This window comes from Silene latifolia, chromosome 4, assembly GCF_048544455.1.
Source record: "Silene latifolia isolate original U9 population chromosome 4, ASM4854445v1, whole genome shotgun sequence".
In the NCBI taxonomy this organism is placed as follows: domain Eukaryota; kingdom Viridiplantae; phylum Streptophyta; class Magnoliopsida; order Caryophyllales; family Caryophyllaceae; genus Silene; species Silene latifolia.
In genome coordinates this window covers 42130072-42135570 of record NC_133529.1, presented here as the reverse complement: position 1 = coordinate 42135570, position 5499 = coordinate 42130072, and the positions used below count along the sequence as shown (strand labels likewise).

The window sequence follows — 5499 nt, the reverse complement described above, 5'->3', positions numbered from 1 at the left end:
TCCTATTCACCATTTTCTTCCCTATTTCCTTAAACGGATTATTAAGGTTTTCTTCCCTATTTCCCTTTTTGGGTTGATTTGTGTGGTCCAAATTCAATAGCATGTGGGGTAGTGTATTTTGTGTGGTCTAAATTTAATTTCTTATTTTTTGTGCAAAAGAAAAATTGAAGAAAATGGTGAATAGGAGGGAGTACTAAAATTCTGCTGAAAAAACTGTTCGAAGATTCCTCAATTTCAGTCTGGTTTTCTATTTATTAAAAATTTCTAGAGGGCTGGAAAATTCTGATTTTTGGTACAATTTTAGTTCACTATCTTAACTAGATTGTCACCTCATAGTTTGTTAAGGTCATTTGCTATTTTTATAAAATTCCTGAAGTTTATTGCATTTCTTGAAAAATTATCCCTTGTTTCTTTATCAGGCTTTCAAAATTAGCCCAGGTTATAACACAATCCCACCTTGTGTTAGTCCTGAGTGAGAGTAAATCATTTCCTAACTACATTCAAAAACACAAAAATAACCCAATGAGTGAGGAAAGACTAGCAGGAATTGAAACAAAAGTGGATCAGCTGACAAACCTGGTTAATGTAACTCTTGAAACTGTGAATGCAGTCATGGCAAACATTCCCACTCCAGAAAGAGGAAGACCACCCCCCAATAGAGGAAGAGGAAAAGGCAGGGGGCTCTTTGGAGCAGGGAGAGGCCAACCACAGCACGAGATGGCGGAAGAGGTCAACTCAGAGTTAGATGAGTCCATAATGGAAGAAGGTAACTACTTAGCTAGGGATAAAGATGTCAAAGTGGAAATCCCTGATTTCTATTGTAGTTTAAATCCTGAGGATTTATTAGACTGGCTTAGATCTGTTGAGAGAGTCTTTGAGTTTAAGGGATTCAATGACAGGAAGGCCTTTCAGGTCTCCATTTCAAAACTGAAGGGATATGCATCTCTTTGGTATGAAAGCATGAAACAACGGAGGATTAGAGATGGTAAAGAACCAGTCAGGTCTTAGGCTAAACTGAAAAAGAAATTAAAAGAGAAATTCATAGCCAAAGACTACATCCAGGATATTTTCATCAAGCTGACTCAGTTGAGACAAGACCAACTGTCTGTAGAGGCCTATCTTAGGAGCTTTGAATAGCTAACTCTGCAATGTGAAGTTACTGAAAAACCTGAGCAAAAGATTGCTAGGTTTGTTGAGGGTTTAGATCCTAAGATCTCTAGCAGAGTCAGAATGCAATAAGTTTGGTCCTTTGATGAGGCTGTCAACCTAGCCTTAAGGATTGAGAAAATGGGAAAGACCAAGCCTATAGTAACCAAGTTTCCCACCAAACCAGCATTCAAACCTTCCACTGGTGTTAGAATTACTGAGGCACCCAAACCAACAACCCAACCTATAGGAGACAAGGTAAAGGCGCCCATGTACCCTAAAGCTAAACCACCTCTATCCAGGGACAAAATTAAGTGCTTTCTGTGCCAAGGTTTTGACCATTTCAAGAAGGATTGTCCTTCTAACAGAGCTCTCACATCTATGGAGATTGAAGACTGGGAAAGGGAAGGGCTAGTTGAGTGTGAGGAAGATGAAACTCTGGTTCTCGAAGAAGTGGAAGCTGAGGACGGGACAGATCAAGGACAGATTGTAGGCCACCCTGACACGGGGCACAGTTTGGTCATATGGAGGGTCATACACTCTCAACCAGCTCCCCTGGAAACTGATCAAAGGTCCCTAATCTTCAGAAGCAAATGCACTATCCAAGGGAGGGTGTGTAATATGATCATTGATGGAGGTAGTTATACCAATGTAGCTTCCACCACCATGGTCAGCCAACTGAGCTTACCCACCCAAGCATCAAAATTCATACAGATTAAGGTGGTTGAGCAAGGGCTCTAAGGTAAAGGTTGATAAGCAATGCGTTGTTTCCTTTTCAATTGAAAAAGTATACAAAGATGAAGTGTTGTGTGATGTGGTCCCTATGGATGCCTACCACCTACTGCTAGGGAGGCCATGGGAGTGTGATAGGAATACCACTCACCAAGGCAAGGATAATGCTTATAGTTTCAAGCACAATGGCAAGAAAGTCACCCTGACTCCCTTGCCACCCAATCAAAGAGGCTATAAGAGTCCTAACATGCCTGAGTAAGTTAATGGAGTGTTGTTTCTATCTGAGGCAGCCATAATTAAAGAAATAAGGCAAGAACAACCTGTGAAAATTCTATTGTCAAGGGAGATCAACAAAGAGGAGAGCACTAGTGTGCCTGCAGAGGTTGAGCCTCTAATTCAGTGATACAAAGAGGTTTTTCCAGATGAGTTGCCTAGTGGACTACCACCTCTGAGAGGAATTGTGTAACACCCCACGTTAATTGAAGAGGTCCAGTGATAGGCTTAAATGACTGGTGCTTAAAGGGATTAGAAGTACTACTCATATCAACAAAGTGCACTTTCTTTTATGGTCATCCATGCAAAAGAACTCCAAAGTTAAGCGTGCTTGGCTGGGAGTAGTCTTAGGATGGGTGACCTTATGGGAAGGTTCCTGGGATGCGCGTGAGTGAGGACAAAATGCGCTATAAAGGAACTGTGTTGATCTGTAGGCCATGTACACACCCTGGTGAGCTATCATAAGTAATCGCTCCCGATCCGGTTTGGATCAGGGTGTTACAAGTGGTATCAGAGCAACCCTGCGACCGTGTGGTGATCTGAGGCAGTTGTTATACGCTCCTGAAGGCAGTGGTTATACGCTCCATTATAATCACACACCTAGCAGGGGAGGATTCTGGGATAGCGGTTATGCTCCCAAGCGCAACGAGGACATTGCGTTCTTCAAGTGGGGGTGATTGTAACACCCCACGTTAATTGAAGAGGTCTAGTGATAGGCTTAAATGACTAGTTCTTAAAGGGATTAGAAGTACTACTTATATCAACAAAGTGCACTTTCTTTTATGGTCATCCATGCAAAAGAACTCCAAAGTTAAGCATGCTTGGCTGGGAGTAGTCTTAGGATGGGTGACCTCCTGGGAAGGTTCCTGGGATGCGCATGAGTGAGGACAAAATGCACTATAAAGGACCAGTGTTGATCTGTGGGCCATGTACACAGCCTGGTGAGCTATCATAAGTAATCGCTCTCGATCCAGTTTGGGTCGGGGTGTTACAAATTGAGCACCACATAGTCCTTGTACCTGGTTCTATGCTGCCAAACAAGCTAGCTTACAGATGTGATCCCACAGCAACCAAAGAACGGCAGCATCAAATAGAGAACTTGATGACAAAGGGATTTGTGAGGCAGTCACTGAGTCCATGTAAAGTGCCTGCTTTGCTGGTACCAAAGAAAGATAGGACTTGGAGGATTTGTACTGATAGCAGGGCTATAAATAACATCACTGTCAAGTACAGGTTCCCCATTTCATGACTAGATGACATGCTAGATGAGCTTAGTGGAGCCAAGGTCTTCTCTAAGATAGATCTCAGGCAGGGATACCATCAAGTGAGGATAATAGAAGGTGATAAGTGGAAAACAACTTTTAAAACCAAGCATGGTCTGTATGAATGGCTTGTCATGTCATTTGGTATGTCCAATGCTCCAAGCACTTTTATGAGGCTAATGAATGAGGTGCTAAGGCCTTGCCTGGGAAGGTTTGCTGTAGTTTACTTTGATGATATACTCTATCTACAGCAGCAGTCCAATTGAGCATCTGTCACACTTGGAAGCAGTGTTTAAAATTCTCAGGGAACATAAGTTATATAAGAAGCTTGAGAAATTGTAGATATCTCATTTCAACACCTCCCGCCAACCACCCAGGGATGATTGGGCTACATGTTTGATACGCGGATCGATTTTTGACAGCCCTTAAGTTCATCATCAAGTGATAGCTCAAACACTCGAGTCAACCCCTGAGTCGTCATCTACGCACCGATACGGTCGTTTTGACAATAATTAGAGTTCATTTGGAGTCTGGGTCAAAGACCGCTTCATTTTCTAAAAACCGTTTAAATGCCGAGTCGGAATATTCCGGAATGTTCTAGAATTCTCTGGATATTTACTCCTAATTAAAATTAATATTTTAAGTAAATATCTACCGTAATATTGTGTTTTATGGAATAAGGAAGTGTAAATCTACCAAAATTCCATAATAAAACGAGGAAATCTTTCTTGCTGAGGAGGAAACATCTTGGAAAATGACGCAGCAACTGCTGCGCCTCTTCCAAGGGTCGCAGTGGTTGCTGCGCCTCTTCTCCAGCCCTCTTTTTGCCTTTTTCAGAATATTTCTGTGATTTTCTTCCAAATCTGTGCCATTCTTAAACTCTTCCGTACGACAACATTTGACCGGTAATTTCATTGCAGAATCCGCATTTATCCAATTAGTCGAAAGAAGCCAATTTGGGGGGATGCCTAGTGAAGACCTTCATTCTCACATGGAGACTTTTTGTGACTATTGTGATGCTATTTCACAAACCGGAGTGACTCAAGATCAAATTCGATGGGTCTTATTTCCTTTTTCTTTGATTGGTACCGTGAAACAATGGTTAAAGAGCCTTGATAAGGCTACTCTTGGTATTGACACTTGGAAGAAATCGGCACTTGCTTTCTACAAAAAGTTCTACCCTCCGGAAAAGACTAACATGCTAAGAGCCCAAATCATGGGGTTCAAACAAAGGGACGAAGAATCTTTGTATGAAGCTTGGGAGCGATTCAAAGGAACTTGTCGCTCATGTCCTCATCACAGACTTAGCGAGTGGTTCTTGGTACAACAATTTTGGAATGGTATTTATGGTATGTTTACCGAAGTTGATGATAATCAAACATGGAACAAGATTGAGGAAATGGCGGTCCATAACTCACAATATAGTAGACCTCGGAAGGCTACTAGAGGAGGAAAGCATGAAGTGGACCCTATTACTCAATTGGGTGCTCAACATAGTGCTCATATTGATACCATTAATTTGAAGTTTGAGAAGGCTATGGCTAAACTTGAAGAAGCCTCCAAATCACCTAAGCAACATGTTAATGCCATGGTGGCATCTTCATCAATTCCAAGTGGAATATGTGAGAGTTGTGGAACTTTGGGACATGACCAAAGTGAATGTAGGGGAACAAGTGAACAAGTGAATGCTTTCCAAGTATACAAGAGTAGTACCCCTTATTGCAACTATTACAATGAAAACACCAAATTCTATCCCAACCTCTCATACAAAAGCCAAAATGTTCAAAACCCTCAACCAACATACACCCCACCTCCAATGACCCTTTTACAACCAAAACCAAGGTTACCAAAATCAAACTCCATACACTCAAACAAACAACAAAGGTTTTGATGTTCAAAAAGCGGTCCTCCAAATGCAAAAGAACCAACAAGAGTTTCACTCAAATGCAAAAGGATAGCCAAGCAAAAGACATCACCATTAACAACATACTAGCTCACACAAAGATGTTGGAGACCCGAATGTCTCAATTGGCATCTTCAAGTTCACAAAGACAAAAGGGGCAATTACCACCTCAAGGTAATCCCC

General features: G+C 41.7%; 1 non-coding gene across 1 annotated transcript; it reads right to left on the bottom strand.

Moving 5' to 3' along the window:
• Positions 1-4611: 4611 nt before the first annotated feature.
• On the bottom strand, positions 4612-4718 carry LOC141654516 (small nucleolar RNA R71). Its single transcript, XR_012548074.1, has one exon. It is a non-coding gene; the product is annotated as a small nucleolar RNA R71 (small nucleolar RNA).
• Between the last annotated feature and the right edge of the window lie 781 nt (positions 4719-5499).